Raw genomic sequence first — 21,776 nt, 5'->3', positions numbered from 1 at the left:
TTCCATAAATTAAAAATAAAAATAAATAAAAGCAGTCCCACCCCCCAAAAAAACCCCCAAAACCAGATACAGTGGCTCCCTATCATCTCCAGGATCAAATGTAAAACCCTCTATTTAGCATTCAAAGTCCTTCCCACCACCTTTTCACTTTTTTTTTTTTACACTTTACACTCCATTCCATAGTCTTCTGGCCTGCCATAAATGCTGAAGCACTGCAGGCCTAATCCAAGATAAACAGGCTAACTCAAGGGACTGTGTGTCTAAATGTATGCTGCAATATGGGAAATGAAAGTTATTCATTCACTTTGATTTTCAAATGTGCACAGCTGGACTGAACTGTTGTAAATGACTATGAATACAAAGTTACTTGTGGACAGAATTATTTAGAGATCTTCACCATCAAGAAGGAATTGCCTTACTTTCTCCTCCAGTGATCAGATATGAATTGGGACGATTGGAAATGGCTCTGGATGCAAGGCAATCAGGGTTAAGTGACATGCCCAAGGTCACACAATTAGTAAGAGTCAAGTGTTTGAGGCTGGATTCAAATTCCCATTCTCCTGACTCCAAGGACAGTGCTCTATCCACTGCACCACCTAACTACTGAGTATCTTTATAATATTGTGGTTACTATGTAGATTGTTTCCTGGTTCTTCTTACTTGACTTTGCATCAGTTCATACATGTCTTCAGTTTGTTTTTCTGAAGGCATCCTCTTTATTATTTCTTCTATCACACTAGGCTTCTGCCACATTCAAAAACAATAACTTGTTCACCTATTTTTGACTTGATGGGCATCCCTTCAGTTTCCAATTCTTTGCCACCTGTAAAAGAACTGCTATTAATATTTTTGTCTTTATGGATCCTTTTCTTTTTTGGGATATAGGTTAATTAAAATTGAAGGAATTAAAATTGGGATATAGGCTAAGTAGAAGTATTACTGTCTCAAAGGACTTAGTAAGTTTTGGCAGAGTATTGCTTCTCAGAATGTCTGGACCTCTTCACAGCTCTTCTAACAGTGCATTGGCATCTCCAACATTTCTGATTTTCATTTTTTTTCAACTTTGCCATTCAAAAAGGCCAAGTTTGGAATCTCTCCATTTCTCTAATCAGTGATTTGGAACATTTTTTATATGACTTGATAACTTAGATTTCTTCAGTTGAGAACTGTTTCCTCATTCATTGACTATTTATTTGGAAATAGCTTTTATTCTTGTACATTTGAATCAATTCCTTATATATCTTGAAATTGAAACCTTTTTTTTTTTGTTGTTGTTGTTAAAGATACTTGCTGCAGGTGCAGCTAGGTGGCACAGTGGATAAAGCACCGGCCCTGGAGTCAGGAGTACCTGAGTTCAAATCTTGTCTCAGACACTTAATAATTACCTAGCTGTGCATCCTTGGGCAAGCCATTTAACCCCATTTGCCTTGCAAAAACCTTAAAAAAAAAAGATACTTGCTGCAAAGATTGTCTTCCTAGTTGCATGTTTCCCATCTAATCTTAGTTGCATTCAGCCTATATCCTCTTTAAAAAAAAAACAACCTTAATTTTATTTTTTAATCCATAGTTGTAAGTCTAGATTGGTTGCTTTCTGGAATATCACATTCCAAACTCTATACATCTTTTGAGTGTTGACTGCTAAATCTTGTTTGATCCTTACACCTTGGTTGGTAATTGAATAATTTTTCCTGACTGCTTGCAGTAATTTTTCTTTGATCTGGATTTTGACTATAATAGTTCCAGAAGTTTTCATTTGGGAGTTTCTTTCAAGAGGAGATTGAAAGATAGTTTTTAAATCTTCTATAATAACAACTTTTAAAAAAAATTTATTTTCATGAAATTCCACTTTCTCTTCTTTCTCCACCCTCTTAAGAAAGCAAGATAAACAAAATCCCTCCTAGGAACATGTATAATCAAGCAAAAATAAATTTCTACATTGTCTATGTTTAAAAAAAAAAACAAATTCTCCAGGTCTGGTACATAATCTAAACAATAGAACAGTTCCTTCTTGATGATGAAGATCTCTAAATAATTCTGTCCACAAGTAACTTTGTATTCATAGTCATTTACAACAGTTCAGTCCAGCTATGCACATTTGAAAACCAAAGTGAATAAATAACTTTCATTTCCCATATTGCAACATGCATTTAGATACACAGTCCCTTGAGTTAGCCTGTTTATCTTGGATTAGGCCTGCAGTGCTTCAGCATTTATGTATGGTAGGCCAGAAGACTATGGAATGGAGTGTAAAGTGTAAAAAAATAGTGAAAAGGTGGTGGGAAGGGCTTTGAATGCTAAATAGAAGGTTTTACATTTGATCCTGGTTTTTCATTTGAGTTTGCTCAAATACAATTCATGTGCATGTCATGACATCACCTCCCTGATGTCATGGTCTTCTTCAAAATTGAACCACAAATATCAAAGATCCTCAACTTTTGAGAGCTTTAGTAATTCTGATCAACACAATGACTTAACACAACTACCAAAGCACTTAAAATGTTGAAAGATTAATAAACTGACTTCAATTGGAAAATTAGAAAAATCAACAAATAAGCCCAAAAGATGAGAATTTTGAAAAATATGTGGAAAAACAGATAAATTATAAACAAAACTAATAGTGGTTCTCTGAAAAATATAAAAACAGGGCAGCTAGGTGACACATGGTTAGAGCACTGGCCCTGGAGTCAGGAGTACCTGAGTTCAAATCCAGACTCAGACACTTACTTAGCTGTGTGGCCTTGGGCAAGCCACTTAACCCCATTTGCCTTGCAAAAAATAAATAAATAAAATATAAAAACAATATGCTCCTAATTATCCTGATTAAAAAGGAAGAAAATAGAATTATAAAAAATGAACAATGTAAAAACAATGTCACAGAAGAGAAAAAATATTATTAGACCTATATATACAATTATATACCAATAAAATGCAAAATACCCAAATTAAAAAGAATGTGAGATAGAGATGTTAAGCAACTCAATATCAGAAAAAGAGAAGATGGGGTCAGCTAGGTGGTGCAGTAGATAGAGCACCAGCCCTGGAGTCAGGAGGACCTGAGTTCAAATACAACCTCAGATACTTAATAACTGCTTAGCTGTGTAACCTTGTGTAAATCACTTAACCTCATTGCTATAAATAAAAAAAAACTTTTTAAAGAAAAAGAGGGGTGGCTAGGTGGTGCAGTGGATAGAACACCAGCCCTGGAGTCAGGAATACCTGAGTTCAAATCTGACCTCAGACACTTACCTAGCTGGGTGGCCTTGGGCAAGCCACTTAACCCCATTTGCCTTGCAAAGAGAGAGAGAGAGAGAGAGAGAGAGAGAGAGAGAGAGAATAAATGACAAAGAAAATAAAGGACTAGGCTTGAAATCAGAAAAACTTATCTTCCTGAGTTTAAATCTAGCCTCAGACTCTTACTATGTTACCCTGGGCAAGACATTTAACTCTACTTGCCTCAGTTTCTTTTCTATAAAATGAATTGGAAAAGGAAATGGAAAATCATTCCAGTATCTTTGTGAAGAAAATTCCATACAGGGTTGTGAAGATTTGGACATAACCAAAACAACTGAACAAGAACAGAAAAGACAAAGGAAAAATTCCAGATCCAGATGAATTAATGAGAAACTTCTAACATTTAAAGAAAAATTAAGATATATGTTGTAATACTTTTTCTCAAAAAAATTAAAAGACAATCTGCTAACTTCTTATATGGGACAAACATAATCCCAATAACTATAACAGGGAAGGAGAAAATAAAGAAAGAGAACTACAAATTAACATTATTAACAAATATTGATTCAAAATCTTAAGACAAAATCCTAGCAAAAGGAACACAACAATACAGAAAAAAATTATTTACCAGTCAAGTTGAAGTTAAGTAGGTGTGCTAGTATGATAATTTAATATTAGAAAAACAATTAAATTGGACATGATTATATCATTAGATGTAAGAAAAATCACTTGGGGGGTGGCTAGGTGGTGCAGTGGATAGAGCACTGGCCCTGGAGTCAGGAGGTCTGGAGTTCAAATCCAGCCTCAGACACTTAATAATTACCTAGCTGTGTGGCCTTGGGCAAGCCACTTAACCCCAATTGCCTTGAAAAAAAAAATCACTTGACAGTGCACAATACTTATTTATGATAAAAAAAATCCTACAAAGCACTGACATAGGATAATTTAAGTGATAAAAATGATAAAAAATTAAATATCTAAAGTAAAAAATTAGTATTATTTGCAATGAATAAACACTAGCATCTTTCCCAATCAATACAGGAATAAAATAAGAATATCCCTTCCCTCACTGTTATTTGACATAGTTCTAGAAATGCAAGTGATATAAACACAAGAGAAATAAACTGTTAACTACAGCTAATAGAAGGACCAAATTCAAAATTACTTCCAGGTAACTTGAAAATCAACATCTTGTGGCTATAAGGAAAAACATTTCCTGTCAACACTATTAAGCATTTTTCATTTTGCCTGGTTTTTACATATTGACATGTTCTCTGAAGTTACTTAGATAATATGAGAGCTCATATATACCACTTGTTTATTCACAAATGAAAATTTCATCTCATACTTCACTAAATACCCCCAAAATCCCCAAACTGCATTTTGTTAAGAGCTTAATCTTCTCCTCACCTTCTCATCTCACATTCCTCATACCATTCATGCTTCACCTTCTTCACAGTCACTATCTCTTCCTTAACTAAAAGGTAACTGACTCCTTGACAAGGCAAAATCTAATTTATGAATCCTTGTTCCCATCTTCACCAGAAGATTGCCCCTAACATCCTCATCCTCTCTCCAAACTTTAATCCCTCCCTATCCACTGGTTCCTTCCCTACAGTTTATTAACTGACTCAGATGCACCGCACTTCTACCCCCCCCTTCCCATTCTTTATTTAAACAACAACACCACCACCCTAACTTGATCTGATTATGCCTATCATTCAGTAGCTCGCCTTTTCTTGGCCAGACTCTTGGAGCACGCCCCTACACCTGATGTCTCTGCTACTTCACATTTATTAAAGCACTTCTTAGTCCTAGGGAAGACCAGATGTTTAGATAAAAGACTATCAATTCTCATGGAGCTTATAATCTTGTGAGGGTAAAACTCATACACAAAAAACCAAAATGCAAAAAAGATAACATTATAATAAATGTGGAATATATCCAAACAAAAACCTTAACAAAAACCACAATATTTAATAAACATAAAACCTGTCACTCTAAAGCGGCTATGAAAATACTTTCTCACTAAAAAGGATAAAGAACATTCATTAATATTCTTAGAGCAGGGGCAGTTAGGTGGTGCAGTGGATAGAGCACCAGCCCTGGAGTCAGGAGTACCTGAGTTCAAATCCCACCTCAAACACATAATTACCTAGCTGTGTGAAACTGGGCAAGTCACTTAACCCCATTGCCTTGCCAAAAAAAAAGAATAATATTCTTAGAGCATATGATATGAAAAACAAGTAAACCCCAACAAAAATGGTTTGAGGACAAACAAATCAATTCAACAAGCAATAGTTAAGTATTAAAACAGGCATACACTATCAGATTTCACTGCAGCAGAGTAGTTTACCTCCAGAGCCTATGGAATCAATAATAAGCTCAAATAGCCTCCCTCCACAGGGGATATCTGAAGAAGCACAAAACAAAAGCTAAGTTATTAAAAGTTGCTTAGAGAATGATAGGGAGAAAGTGAAGAGAAAATAAGATGACTAAAGAAAGAGCTATTACTGAACACCTACCTAAGGGAAAGGAAAGAGCTCAAATAAAAGAGGAAAAGTGGTTGAGAGGTAGGATAAGAATCAGGGAAATGTGTCTCTGAATCCAAAAAGAAAGCATAACCTTGCCCCCACTCAAGAAAATGGGTGAGTCACAATATCAGAAGCTTCAGAGGGGCATGCTGTCAGCAGGGACTTTCACTTCTGTGTTTGTGTACCTAACACCCATTTCACATAGTAAGTGGCTTTTGCTGACTAATGATTGACCTTCAAGCAGACTGTCTCATTTATCACTATATTATCTAAACAAAAATCCCCTCTTCATTATAACCTGCATGTGGTCATCTAGCCTTTGCTTGAAGACTTTGAATTATGGGGAATCTACTGCTTCCAAGAAAAACTCATTTTACTTTTGGATAACATTAAAAACATTTTCCAAAGTGCAAGTCTAAATTAATATTTAAAATTTGTCTGTCCCTATTCACGAGTCAAGTACTTAATTTATTAGACAATTGGCATGCATTGTTTAATAAATCAAACTACTGGGAGACCATCCCCTGAGCACAGCAATGCCCCTGGCATCACTTCCTCCTTTGCCCCTGTCTCACAAAGACCATGTTCTTGGTCAAGGTTGACAAGTGACTGGAGTGACCATCTCCCCCAGCAGACTGCTGCTTCTATTAGCCCCATTCTCTCACTTCTCTTCCATCTCTCCCTGTCTATAACCGGCTTTCCTAATGCCTACAAACATGCCCACATCTTCCCCCACTGTCACAAACTGCTCCCTTGAATCAACCATCTCAGCTTTACCCCTTGTGGCTTTCTCCTTGAGAAGGTTGCCAACAAGTAGTGCCTCCCTGGCCTTTTCTTTCTCACTTTCTTCTTTATGCTTTAGTCTGGCTCCCACATCATAATTCAATTCAAACGGATTTTTCCCTAAACTGACTGGCTTTTTCTCAAGCCTCACCATTCCCTGTTACTGTCGATCTCCTCCTTGATATTGTCTTCTCTCCAGATTTTCACGACAATACTCTCTCATGGTTTTCCTCTGACCTTTTTGACCACTCCTAAGTCTCTGTGGCTGGACCTTCACCTAGGCTGTGTCTGTTAACCACAGGGGGTCCCTCAAGGCTCTGTTCTAGTCCCCCTTCTCTCCATCTGTGCTATTTCACTTGGTAATCTCATTAGCTTCCATGTAGTTTATCATTATCTCTCTGAAGATGATTCTCAGATCTACTAATCCAGTCCAACCTCACTCCTAACCTCATATTTCCAAAGTAAATGTCCCATAGACATCTTAAACTCAACAAATCCAAAACTGAACTTACTAACATTCTTCCTCAAACATACCACTCTCCCCTCTTCCTAAATTCCTTATAATGTCAAGGGTACCACCTTCTCCAAGTCACAGGTTCACAACTTAGGGATCATTCTCAATTTCTCACACCCCTCTACTACTATGACTATTTGATAAACAAATTAAATTAGTAGAATAAATCAAATAAGCAAAAACTGGAAATATATATAAATATAGCATTCCAGCATTTGATAAACCTAGAAAACAAATTATTGGGGAAATAATTATATTCAGTAAGAATAGCTAAGGAAACTAGAAACTAGTTGGGCAGCAATTAGATCAATATATTATACCAAATGTCACAGTAAGTTCCAAATGAATACATATCATAAATATGAACTGTAAAATCATGAAAAAAAGAAATAGAAGATAACAGAAGCTTTTTCACAGTTAAAATTATAAGAAAAAATTTTTAACTAATGAAAGGATAGTGATGATCAAAAGAAATTAGGTATCTTTAATGACATAAAATTTAAAAGGTTTTACATGAACAACAAAATCAATACAGCTAGAATATAAAAAGAAACTGGTGTGATGTGGAGAAATTTTTGCATTAAATTTCTCTGAAAAAAATTAATTATCAATTATGGTTTGTGTGACCTTAGGAAATTCTTTAATCTCTCTAGACTTTAGTTTCCTCATTTGCAAAATCACGGGTTGAACTTGATGACCTCTAAAGTCATTCAATGATAAAAGTTATGACCCTATGATTCCTAGTTCTTTAAACAATTTCATTTCTCTTCATTCATTGCCTCCATTTTTAGATCACATTCTGATCTACAGTTCTCTTCTTCAAGTTTCACCTTTCCCAATTCCATTAATTGCCCCTTAAATCTTCATCCAAATCTGGGATCATGATCTGTAAAATTCAGTTTTACTTACAATGACTTCTACCTCAAGGTAGGTAGGAATACATTTAAATGCCTATATATTTTGGGGAAAGGAAAAGTTTTGCCACACCAGTCTTCCTCAGTCTCTAAAGGGATCCTTAATTTGGCCCAGGTCCAAAAAAGCATAGAACTTTCCCAGGGCACTATTATATTGTATTCCCTGACCACTTATGGGAAGTAGAGACATATACTCCAACACTGAGATATCTTTCAAAGCAGGAAAAAAAATCTTATCCATATGATACAAATTTCCTTTCTCCTACCACAGACTTTTAACAAGAAAATTGGAAAAGACTCTCATCTCAAGATCTCTGAATGATAAAATTCTGAGTAACATAGCTTTTTATAGTACTTCATTAATGACCTATAATAACAAATTTCATTTAAATATAAAAATTCATATGAAATGTTCCAATTTTCTAACTCCTTTTCCATATTCAAAACTAACAGAGGGACTTGAACTTGTATGAAGCAAATCTTTTAAACAAAGAATTTTTACAAACTTCCCACTTTAATATTGATTTCTTTTGTTAAAAAAATTTAAACATATCTGCTGTAACAAAAAAGGAAAAGGATGAAACAGTGAAGATTAGCTTCCTTTATTCAAAGGTGAGTATTAATAAGGTAAAAGTCTTCACCACCACCTTTCAGATTAAAATCAAGACACTCCCCCATAAGGATTTTGGTTTGGTTTTTCTTTTGTTTGTTTGTTTGTTTTGCAAGGCAACAGGCTTGGATGACTTGCCCAAGGTCACACAACTAAGTAATTATTAAGTGTTTGAGCCTGAATTTGAACTCAGGTCCTCCTGACTCCAGGACCGGTGCTCTATCCACTGTGCCAACTAGGTACCCTCCCATGAGGATTTTAACATTAAAACTGAGAATACAATATGTGTCTTTTTGTCTGTGTTTAAACAAAAAAGAAAAAGGTTTGGGAGTTTTTCTTTTGATGATCAAAATCTATAAAAGTTCATATACAAAAAGCTTTTATCTGGATTACCCAGAAATTAAAAGATAGCAAGCTTTTATCTTTTAATAGGGCTGACAGGAAAATTTCAAAAAGTTACACCAAATTAAATTATTTTTTAGGGTTTTATGAAATAGCAGAACATAAAATATACTCTCAGTACCCATCTGACTTTGTTACAAGGGAGCATTACTGTAATGAATCAATATTAAATGGTCACGAACATCACTGATTAACCTTTTACTAACTTGATCTCTCTTTAATATTCAGCTTTCATTGAAATACAGGTATTCTCACTAATACAGTCAAAGTTATTTGTTGATACTTTCATAGAAGAGGAAAAATTTAAAAGAATTAGTAGTTTCATGGTACTTGAGATTAAAATTCCCATAAATGACTCGGAACTTATATTTCCTTTTTGGCTGGAATCCCAGAAGCAGAATGATCCTAAGCATGAATAAGACTTGCTACAGTCTTAACATAAGCATTTTAAAACTGACAAATTTATTGGTGCAATACAATTATCCTGACGGTTTCCAAATCTGGTTTACCTTAAACTTAATCATTTAAAAATAATACTATTTGTAGCTATATTGATTTTGTATTGTTTCTACAAATACTTAGCATTTTAATTAATTCTTGTATAATACACAGCATCAAGAACCAATCAAACAAGACCTAATCTTGTGGCTAATTCAAGCTTTTAAAAACAAATGTGGGGGCGGCTAGGTGGCGCAGTGGATAAAGCACTGGCCTTGGAGTCAGTAGTACCTGGGTTCAAATCCGGTCTCAGACACTTAATAATTACCTAGCTGTGTGGCCTTGGGCAAGCCACTTAACCCCATTTGCCTTGCAAAAACCTAAAAAAAAAAACACAAAAAAATGTGTACTTTAAAATATGACAGTGCCAAAAGATATCTGACATACTTTCCTCTTTGGTATTTCTCTGGATTGTTTACCCAATAGTGAATCTCACTCAATTTTTTTAAAATAAATTTTTACAAACAATTCAAATATATCACAGAAAGGCTAACAAACATAGTATAGATAGTGAACTAAATTTGAGAGGAAAAGAATCAGGTTTTAATTCTAGCTCTGCCAGTTAGGGAAAGTCATTTTAACTCTCTCCTCACCTTTAAAAATGAGAGGAGATGGAACTGGTAGACCCTAAGGTCCCTTCCAGGTTTAGCTTTTAGATGATTCTATATGTTAAATCCAAATTCAACAACCCGTCTCTCAGTAAACATGTATTATATTCCTACAGACAAAACTAATAAAATAATCCCTACTTGGCAAGAAGTCTAATGAGAAAGACAAGAACATATAGAAGTATACACAGAATAAATTTAAAGAGTATAAATTTGAAGTAATCAAAAACAAAATAGCTTGGGAGGAAGGGCACAAGTAGATGGATGGATGATCAGGAAAAGAGATGTTCTGCAAAAGACAGCATCTGGGCTTCTTTACCACTATTAACAAGAGGAATGTGAAGCCAAAGAAACAATCCAATTACAACCCAATTTTGTAGAAAAAAAGGCTTGAAACAACTTCTTTTTTAAAAAAAAAAGATCAGCTTGAAAACAGCCCCAAGTAAACATAACTTCAAATACCTAAAATGAGGCTCATATAACCACCTACCATTTCAATAAATTCCCATTATCAAAGAAATCCACTGATTTATTACCCAGATTTTAAAAGAATAAAATTAAAAGAACTTTTCCTATTCAGTTTAAAACAATCCAGATAAAAATGAAGCAACCACTTCATCACACTAAGGAGAACAGAACTGTTCAAATGAAAACTAAAGAGGAAGAGCATGAGCAGCAAGGTTTCTTCAAAAATGTGTCTAGCTAGCAACATGTAATAGTCCATACCTGTTTACTGTTATTTGGGGGTTGTTGCGGGCACCACCACCTACTAACTTCTGTTCACAAGTTTCAAGTAAAAGAATGATTTAAAAAAAATAGTGTAATCATCAGATGCCACCTAAAAATCGTCACCCATCTCTGAGCTACCACCCAGCACTAACCACACCTAATATTGCTCCTCCAGTAGCACTCCCTACTGACCCTGCCTTCCCCTTTGCAGAAGGCTGATTCCCAAGCCTAATTAGCTAGAAGCATCCATCAGCTAAACAGGAGGCAAAGGCTACGGGGAGTCGGGAGCGCTGTTGGACAGCAACAAGGGACTGCAGGGGAGAAAATGATGTCAGTCGGGAGCAAATTGTCAAGAAAGAAGACATTAACCACAGAGTGGGAAACCCAGCTGGAATGGGATTTCATCTGACAGGCTCACAACAACAGAGACGTGGCAGTTTAATCAATATGGAAGAGAAAAAAATCACACAGGAGGTGCTAAGTTTATGAGATGAGGCAGGAATCATTGACTTGACATTCAAGTTCAACAGCAGCCCTGGGAAAGAATCTAATAAAGAACAACAATGTCTCTCTCCTGGCTTTATTTCTCAAGTTTTATAATTTTGTAAACATAGGCATGCAGGATCTGGGTGAAGAAGATAATACTATCACTACTTTGCAGCCTGGTAAACAACCTGAGGGCACTTGGCAACTGCTCACCTACCAATGTGACTGCTGCCCCAAAACAGAACCCAAGAATTTCTCCAAGCTTCAGGGCTCCACCTGGGTCAGACATAACATGGACAAGAAGCAAACTCCTGCCCTGATCATTACAAGTTCAGAAAGGACTCCATTGTGCTTCGTTTAGATGAGCTAGCAAAAACCAGATTCTGCCTCAGTTATGAATTAGTTCTGACAAAACTAAGATGGTAATTTCCACTAAAATTAAAAAACAGGTTGTAAAGCAGAGTGGAGGCCTCACATTCTATTTCCAGGTTCACTGCCCAGTATGTGAGTAATAATTGGCAAATTACTCAACCTCTAGTAGCCTCAGTTTCATCATCTTTAACATGTAGATAATAATACCTGCCCTGCTAACTTCCAAAGGTAGAAGTGAGGATCAAATGACATCATTTAAATTAAAGTACTGGGAAAACTAGAAAGTATTGTACCAAAAAAAATGCCTAAAAATTAAAACAACTTGAAATTTTAATCCATGATATATTCTCATCTCAGAATATAATCAGGGACAATAATCTGTTAAATTACCCAATGTCGGTTCCCAAAAACATTTAATTAAAGGAATATTCCAGCCTTCAAGGCAACTCTAGAATCCAAATAAAGTCTTGAGAGCACACTGAAAACAAATGCCTGTTTAGGTAAAAATGTTTATTTTCATTGATCTAAAATCAAAATGCACTGGTATGTCTCAGCATTAAAAAAAAACCCAATGTTACTGCTTAAGGTAATTTTCCTCTAATTGATTTTAAAATATTTTAATTATTTCATTTTTAAAAATAATTTTAAAACTGGTATAAAACTACACAAATTTTGCTATATCTCCATTTGGAATGCAAATTTTACAGAAATACATTTTGTTTTATAAAATACATATACTAGGGACACGATGAGTATGATCTTTCCCTTAGTCCTTTCTCAATTTTCTCAGTAGGGAAAACTGTTGGAGCTAAGAGCAAAGGAAGTTTAAAGACAAACTCATTTGTAAAAACTTACAAAAGAGAAAAGCTAAAGATCATGAGCAGTATTGTCTCATATAGCTGAAAGCAGTAGAGAGAAGAATATGTTCATGAAATCTTGCCTACAGATGCAATGAAGCCAGATAATCCCAAGATTATCCCAAGAGAGGAAACAGAAAGGAGGAAAACAGACCCTAAAAATGGGAAAGATCATTCCCAAATACTTTAACAAACTATTTTCTCCATTAATGACAGTGAAACCACCAAACTGTAGACTAGTATCCTAGCCCCTCAGAAGTACTGCCTAAGAAAAAAGAAACTAACTGGAAGGAAAACAAAGATGAACAAAACAGCTAGATGAAACAAATGTGTGTGTATACACACATATGGACATACACACATACAGATGAGATCCCTGATGGAAGCAAATCATTTTGAGAGTGTTCAAGGGTCAATTTTCAAGATTTTTAAAAATACACTAAACGTTAAAGAAAAAATTTAAAGGTATTACTAACATAAAAAAAGGTGACTGAAAAGACTGTTTTGGTAACTACTGAGCCACAAGCCTATTTTTCCATTTCTACAAAAATTTTTTGTGAAAATTTTTATATATCTTTAGCAAACAATATTCCATAACAGATCAGATCTCTACAAATGACTGAGTTGTAGAGAATATAAGATCATTCTGTTTGGTTTATTATCTCTACCTCTAAAAAGTGGTTGATTCAGTGGTTGCCTTAAAAAGTTCTCTTTCATGATTCCTTGAAAGACATTGTTCATTCTTTTTCAATCATGTCTGACTCTTCGGGACCCTCTCTGGGGTTTTCTTGGCAGATACCAGAGTGGTTTGTCATTTCCTTCTCCAGCTCATTTTACAGATGAGGAACTGAAGCAAATAGGATAAATGACTTGCCCAGGGTTATACTGCTAAATAAGGGTGTGAGGGCAGATTTGAACTTGGGAAGATGAGTCTTCCCGATGCCAGGCTCCAGGAACTGTGGCACCACCCAGGTGCTCCAACAGGGACACCTTGGTTCAAATATTCTCTCTGACATAAAACAAGACTTTATACCACAAAAGGTTGATTGCTTTAATTTATGGTGCCCAGAACAAATTTTAAATGGAAAAGGATTCCCACAAATTTTTCAGATGCTCTTGTTAGCAAATTACATTGTACAGAAAGCTTTAGTCTCCTAATCAGATTCAAAAGTCCCTCAAAAGAATTAGGCCTGGGGCAGCTAGGTGGTGCAGTGGATAGAGCACCTGCCCTGGAGTCAGGAGTACCTGAGTTCAAATCCGGCCTCAGACACTTAATAATTACCTAGCTTTGTGGCCTTGGGCAAACCACTTAACCCCATTTGCCTTGCAAAAAAACAAACAAACAAACAAACAAAAAAAGAATTAGGCCTAACTATCTATACTGGAAAAACTCAGTGGATTGAGAATGGCTCTTGACAGACAATATATAACTCACAGAGCTGTTGTTTTGTACAGTAGGCAGCTAAATGTTGTACATTTACATTGTACAGAAGTTGTCCAGCTAAATATCTTGTACAGTAGGCAGACAAAGAACTAAGCCTAGAAATGAAGAGGAGGAAAAGTGTAGAATGGAATGCATTAGAGAAATTATGTGGTGTTTTAAAGATTTTATTTATTTTAAGTTTTACAATTTTCCCCCATTCTATGAGCCCAAACTACTCCCTAAAACAAAAGCCCAGTTTTTCGAATAGTAACATTCTTCCAATGAAACTATAGGAGTAAGAATCCTTGGATGCTAATGTCTCTTAAGAATAACCATTCCATGTCACAGAAGGGTAATGGAGAAATGAATAATGATGAGGTAATGAGGCTGAGGCATATCAACAACAAATATGTGTACATAAGAATCAAAGATATCCAAGACACATGCACGTGACTAGAAAAGAGGTGAGCAGATCAAGTAATATGAGAGAGGGTTACCAAGTGAAGAAGATTGTGTACTGGTATTCATGTGAAGTCCACAGACCAGGAGAAAGCCCACCCGCACACTGGGGAGAGAGCCCTTGGTGGAGATTTTTTAGGAGGGTATAAACTTGTCCCAGAGGATGCAAAGGCATGGATGGGTCACAACAGGGGAAGGACAAATAGATGAATTTCCTTTTGAGGAAGTAAGTTTCTTTCAATAGTGGTTCATTTCTGAATGCTGCTTCAAAAGAGAAAACAAGTGGAACATCTTGCATATCATTTAGATTAAGCAGCATCAGGAAACTAGGCTGTATAATCAAGAAACAGGCTTTTTATACCATATGGATTTTGATTCATAGAAGTATCATTAAGAAATCATTGGTTTTCCGGTTATCTTATTATGTAATTTTGCTGTCTCTTATACTTTATTTTTCTTTCCTTAAGGATATGATTTCTTTCTCATCACATTCAACTTAGATCAATGTATACCATGGAAACAATGTAAAGACTAACAGACTACCTTGGCGGGGGGCAAGCAAGAATGGGGGAAAAAATTGTAAAACTCAAAATAAATAAAATCTTTCTTAAAAAAAAAAGAGAGCAATCACTGGTTTTCAAAGAATTAGAATACAATAAAATATACTTGGTGCCAAAACAAAAATGAATGTAAGCAAATTTTTCTTATGACTAAAAAGTACTTCAGGATCTTGAAGGGTATCTTGGATTTAACATGATAAATATCAATTCTTATTATATTAACAATAGGCAAAAAGGCTGTTTGAAAGTCTGCCAGATGGGGTGGCTAGGGGGCACAGTGGATAGATCACTGCCCATGGAGTCAGGAGTACCTGAGTTCAAATCTAACCTCAGACTTAATAATTACCTAGCTGTGTGGCCTTGGGCAAGCCACATAAGCAAAAATCTAAAAGTCTGCCAGAAAAAAAAAAAGGTTTAATTGAAGGTTAATATTTAAACTATAGCTCTTGGGGAGGCTAGGTGGTGCAGTGGATAAAGCGATAAAGCAGCGGTCCTGGAGTCAGTAGTACCTGGGTTCAAATCTGGTCTCAGACACTTAATAATTACCTAGCTGTGTGGCCTTGGGCAAGCCACTTAACCCCATTTGCCTTGCAAAAACCTAAAAAAATAAAACAAAACAAAACACTATAGTTCTTTACAAACACCTATATAAAAAATAAAAACACCATAGATCCCTTAATGTCTGTCATTATAGACAATATTCCATGGCCTAAGTATATAGCTACACTTTGAGTCTTACAGACTTTATTTTAAAGCATCATCTTCTTTTAAGTTAAATGAAAAAAAACCTCAACTAACAATGAATGAGTATTTGAGAATAATTTAGAGTTTCATCTGAGATTTTAGGTAATCAAAAATTACAACAATATTAAAGAGCTGTATATACTAGAGAGGAATTTGAAAAGATCATTTGGTACTCTGCAACGATTGCCATGAAAATTTTACTTTGCTTTTCAAAATAAAGTTTGCTATGAGGAAAGTCATAGAATTTTACAGTTGAAAAATATTTGATAAGTCATCTACTCCAATTTCCTTTCTTTGCAGAAGAGGTTACTATGAACAGAGAGATGAAATGACTTGCCCTCAGACTCACCATGACCTTCCATTTGCAGTATTAGAGGACTGGAACCCTTAATATTTCAAAATCTGTAGAAGAAAAGACTGGAAAACATAAAGTGTGTCTATGAAATATTTAAAATGGGATAATGATTAACATTTTTTCCACCCTTATAAAAAAATAGGCTTAAACTGATATGAGAATTGTTATAAGGAAAAATCTAGGGAGATTGTAATATATCTTTATTTGAAGACCTTTAATAAGGTCATCGTTTTTCTCAAGGAAATCATACAACTGATGTGTAGTGTGGTGAAAAATTTTGTTCATTAAATCTTGTAATACTATTTTCCCTGTATTCGATCTTAATTTGAGACATATGGAACTAGTTTAATTATTATCAACTAAGTTGATATGAAACTTATACAAATAGTGGATTATTTAATTATTTACAGGGTGGTAATGGCTGATAAAAAATTTTGGATAATATGCTGAAGATAGGAGAATTACTAAAATAAACAAACTAGGACATCCTGCCATGCTTTAAGTATTCCTGGAGACTAAGAACTGCACTAAACTAGAAAAATCTCCTAAGATCACCCACAGAATCACAAAATTTAAGAGATTCTAAAGCAGTTCATATAGAAAAAAAATAAGAGGCACATCTCCAGGGACTGAGTTGAGATTAAATTTTTTAACTATACCAAGTACTTTTGCTTTTATACACCCTGAGCTAAACACAAAGGGAAGTCTGGACTTGTTAGTATAGCTGGTTTAAAGGACTGGCCAAGTAGTGAGTTTGGGAACTAGACCAGAGAAATCATCCCAGAGACCATACCTCTAGTAATATTCAGCTGTCTTGGAAATGTGCATTTGGGGTAATTATGAATGGCTCAGTTCAGAACTTAACATGGGAAAAACAATTAAAATCACCTAACAGTTAGAAGCAGTACCTCAGTGTATTAGAAACAGAAAATGAAGAGACAAATGCTTTATTATTTTCTATTCAAAACATGAGAACTGTCCTACTGGATCATACCTGTATTCTATTCACTTTCTGGTATCTGTTTCTGACAGCAGCAACAAAGAAACATGAAAAGGAATGGTTCTTTCCAAGGTCAAGTCCATATTCCAGAACATCCCAGTTTGTTCTCAAAAGCACCATCTATTCAGCATGTCATTCAAAATTTCAACCAATCTCCACTACCATTTAAATAATTAGCCTTAATCATCCACCATATTATATAAAATTTCTATATCAACTGGTTGATAATGATTAAATGAATTCCATATGTGAAATTCTTTTGTTCCTAAACTTAGACCTATTACAGGAAGAAGAATATCAAAGGATTTAATGAACAAAACTATTCATTACTCTATACGTGAATCAAAATAAACCCCAGAAAACATATCCTTCTCTTAACCTTCTTTGTTAGAACCAGTCCTAAATATTTTAAATTAGCTAGTTTATAAGAGCCCTCTCCCTAAACCTTAATCACTTTAGTTACCTTTCTCTGGACCTCTTTTTTTAGATAAAACCACAACCACACATACACAAAATACTTTCATTAGATTTCTAATATTTGGCATCAGAATTTCTGAATATATGTTCTAAAAAGGATCCTGCATTAAAACATCAGAGAGGAAAAATACTGAATAAGTACACATTTAAAGCATTCATATAATCTAGGTAGTTTTTACTTACCATGCATTCACTTCATTTACAATTGAAAGAGACCTTCAAATTCATTCTAGTTCAACTGTATTTTGTAGATAAGAAAATGAAGGCCCATTTCAATTCTCCAACCATTAATTAAGAGCTTATTATTAAAGTAGCAACATGATCTGGTAGAATGAGTCTGCGTCAGCACCTAGCATCAAGTGCTAGCTCTGATTTGTGCTACTTCTATGACCCTGGACAAGTCATTTACACCCTGGGTAAGATGACAAATTGCACAATAGCTGCCACTCGGCATTAGTAGAGAGAGTCTTTTTCCTCCTTGAATGAAATACTTCAGATGTGGGGGGGGATATTTCCTAAATCACAAACTTATCCCATAGAAACAATACAAACCCATGATAAATTTTAAGAAAAATAATACTCCTCCATATACTGACTTAGGGTTCCTAAAACCTAAAGCTTTTGCCTAAAAGGTCACTTCTGAATCAGCTGTAGACACATTCTCTCTTTCACACCTATCCCCTTCTTTTTAATCCACAACTGTTCCCCAGGCTTGGCAGCCTCTCATTACCTCTTCCCTGGAGCTTTGTGGTAGGTCTTCCTACCTGCAGTCTCTTCCCTTCTCCAATCCATCCTTCAAGCTAGAGCCAAAACAAATCTTCTGGAAGTACAGGTCTGATCACATTTATCCCCCTGCTCAAAAGGCATCTGTGGCTCTTGAATGCCTGTAAGATTAAAAAAACAAAAGCCTCTTTAGTCTAAGGTACAAGACTCCACTACCCTCCATTCCTCCCCAATCTTGTTTAGCATCCTTTCAAAGTTTGTACTATTTATTTTTTCTCCAAATGTATCCTGCCTTTTCCACCTCTGCATCTGTACCCATCACCCCCCCCAAAAAAATCTACAGGTCTCTATTATTAAGCATCTCCTTTAAAAAGCATCTACTTTGCTAGACACTAAGAAAAATGTAAAATTTGTAAGTCATGATGATTCTTTTTGTCAAGGTCTAGCTCCCTTGTTGCCTACACTACAAAACCCTCCCCAAAAAGCCAACATAAAATTTGTCTGGAGGTTTGTAATGTTTCTATGGGTCAAATCTCTCATGTTAGTCTGTTTGACTTCTCTTAGGAACCAGAAGTTGTATGGTATGGTGTGGAACAAACTGGATTATGAAGAAAGGAATCCAGAATTCAAAGTCTACCTCTCTGACAATGGGAAAGTCACTAATCTTGGGACCTCAAATGTAAAATGGGGTACAACTACTTGACTACCTCACAAGGGTGTTTTGAGGAAAGCACTAACAAATCGAAAAGTAGCATATCAGTTTATTATTATTAGCTCAATTCTAAATTGTATTCTAGCCATTTGTAAGAGTAAGTCATTAGGGCAGTCAGGTAGCACAGTGGAGAGAGCACTGGCCCTGGAGTCAGGAGGACCCAAGAGGATACAAGTTCAAGTGTGGCCTCAGACACTAACTTTTAAGCACTCTAAGTAGAAGCACTTTTACCCACCTTTGCATTCTCTAAAACCCAGCTCAGCATCTTACAAGAGGCAAGACACTTAAATATTTACCCAACTAAAAGACTTTGGAATAACAATGGCAGACTCAGGATCACAGAAGTGGATTTAAAATTATGCTCATGAAATAATTTTATTCAACAAACTTATTAATTAAGGGAGCTCCAGAACCCACTACTATTTCATAAATCAATAAGCAGTCTGAGCTAATGTATTTGTATTTGGCCTGATTCATGCTAACATTTCCTGTCACATACTGCTAATGTCAGGGCCTCTTGGAACCTTCAGTTCTTCAATATAAATCATTTATTTAGTGATTCACTTTATCCAAAGCAACTTCACTGGAACTAGAAGATGAAGTTTAAAAGCTAAGAGGAAAACTAATATAGGTGAACAGGATTTTGAACAAGTTCACACAGGACAGAGATTCTTTACCTTTCTTGTGCACTGGACGCTTAAGGTCCAGTCTGGTGAAGCCCATGGAGCTCTTCTCCATGTTTTTAATCATGTTTTTAAGTGAATAGAATGAAATACCTAAGATTACAAAGGAAGTGAATTACACGTTGATTATACTAAAAGATGGTTATCAATTCTCTCTCATCACATTCAGTTAGGATCAGTGTATACCATGGAAACAATGCAAAGACTGACAGATTGCCTTCTGTGGGGGGGGTGGGGGGAGGGAAGCAAGATGGGGGGGAAAAATGTAAAACTCAAAATAAATAAAATTCTAAAAAAAAGATGGTTATCAAAAAATATTTGAAAAAATCATAGGTTCACACCCAAAGGGCAACAAAATGTGCATACCCTTTGACCAAGCAATACCACTACTGAGTGTATACCCTGACGAGTTGATGAAAAAGGGTAAATCACTTGTACAAAAATATTCATAGTAGCCCTGTTTGTGGTGGCAAAGAATTGGAAATCCAGTAAATGTCCTTCAATTGGGGAATGGCTTAGCAAACTGTGATATATGTATGTGATGGAACATTATTGTTCTATTAGAAACCAAAAGGGACGGGATTTCAGGGAAGCCTGGAGGGATTTGCATGAACTGATGCTGAGTGAGATGAGCAGAACCAGAAAGACACTGAACACCCTAACAGCAACGTGGGGGTGATGATCAACCTGGATGGACTCGCTCAGTCCATCAGTGCAACCATCAGGGACAATTCTGGGATATCTGCAATGGAGAATACCATCTGTATCCAGAGAAAGAACTGTGCAGTTTGAACAAAGACCAAGGACTATCTTTAGTTTAGAAAAAAAAAACCTGCTATCTTATTGTCTGATCTTGCTGTCTCTTAAACTTTATGTTTCTTCCTTAAGGATCTGATTTCTCTCTCATCCTCCTCCATGTGGATCAACGTCTATCGTGGAAACAAAGTAAAGACTGACAAACTGCCTTCTGTGGGGGTGGGGAGGGCAGTAAGACGAAGGGGAAAACTGTGCACCTCAAGAGATAAAAGCTTTACAAATTCTGTGAAGGTTAAGGCTCCCCACTAAAGAACTACTAATTTTTTAAGCTACAGCAGATCTTGGTGCTTCCCCAGGTAGTTTTCCTGAAAGTCATCAAAAGATCGCGGCCTCGGAGCGGGGAGCGAAGCGCTGCAGCCCTCGTGCCGCAGGTGCGGGCCAGGCCGCCCTCGGCCCGGGCTCCGTGCAGCCCGGGGTGTCCGGGGGGCGCGAGGCCCCGGGGGGCGCGAGGCCGGAGAAAGAAAGCCCGGCTGGGGGTCTCTGTCCCCGGCCCCGCGCCCCCCGGGCCGCCCGGAGCCCTCGGGCCCCAGACACGGCCCCGGCTGCGGGGCGGGGGCTCGCGGCGGCCGGCCGGGGCGGCGGGGCCGGGCCTGCGGGCGCCTCCCCGGGAGGGCCGGGGAGCCCCGGGGGCGGCGGGGCCGGGGAGCCCCGGGAGGGCTGGGAGCCCCGGCAGGGGGCGGCGGGGCCGGGGGGCGGTGGGGTCCGGGAGCCCCGGCAGGGGGGGGCGGCGGGGCCGGGGGTCGGCGGGGTCCGGGAGCCCCGGCAGGGGGCGGCGGGGCCGGGGAGCCCCGGGGGCCCGGGAGCCCCGGTAGGGGGCGGCGGGGCCGGGGGGCGGCGGGGTCCGGGAGCCCCGGCAGGGGGCGGGGCGGGCCCGGCCCGGCTCCTCGGCCCCACGGCGCAGGCCCGGGCTGGGGGCGGGGCCGGGGGCGCCGGGCCGGGCCGGGTGGGGGCGGGGCGGGGCGCCGGGCCGGGTGGGGGCGGGGCGGGGCGCTGGGCCCGGGGCGGCGGCGTTACCTCCGGGTCCCGGGCGACAGCGCTCCCCGCCGGCTCCGGCTCCGGCTCCGGCTCCGGCTCCGAGATCTCCGGTCCCTCATGACCGACGCCGGGGACGGGCGCCACTGCGCCTGCGCCGCCGCTCACCTCAGGGAAAAAAGGAGCAGCCGGGGGGCAGGCCCACCTGGGCGTCACGTGGTGGGCATCACGTGGGCCCGGGCCGGAGGCGGGGCCGGCTCCAAGGCAACGGCCCGGCGGCGCCCGGAGGGGCGTGTCCGCGCGCGTGCGCGTGG

At 37.9% G+C, this 21,776-nt stretch overlaps 1 protein-coding gene across 9 annotated transcripts in view; it reads right to left on the bottom strand.

Moving 5' to 3' along the window:
- MARCHF8 (membrane associated ring-CH-type finger 8) overlaps positions 1 to 21,612 on the bottom strand; it is a 113,648-nt gene extending 92,036 nt beyond the window's left edge. For 2 of the 9 annotated variants that reach the window (XM_074232587.1, XM_074232594.1), the window contains exons 1-3: positions 21,505 to 21,612; positions 18,287 to 18,440; positions 16,074 to 16,141 (exon numbers count right to left, since the gene is read on the bottom strand). The gene's annotated coding sequence lies outside the window, so the exon portion shown is untranslated. Of the gene's footprint in view, positions 1 to 10,820; positions 12,285 to 16,073; positions 16,142 to 18,286; positions 18,441 to 19,668; positions 19,768 to 21,504 lie in introns of those variants that run through there. The other 7 variants (XM_074232596.1, XM_074232597.1, XM_074232588.1 and 4 more) reach the window with 6 other exon arrangements.
- Between the last annotated feature and the right edge of the window lie 164 nt (positions 21,613 to 21,776).

The sequence above is a fragment of the Macrotis lagotis genome, chromosome 4 (assembly GCF_037893015.1).
Source record: "Macrotis lagotis isolate mMagLag1 chromosome 4, bilby.v1.9.chrom.fasta, whole genome shotgun sequence".
Classification (NCBI taxonomy): Eukaryota; Metazoa; Chordata; class Mammalia; order Peramelemorphia; family Peramelidae; genus Macrotis; species Macrotis lagotis.
Note: the sequence above shows the minus strand (reverse complement) of the source record. Positions and strands in the feature narration are given on the sequence as shown.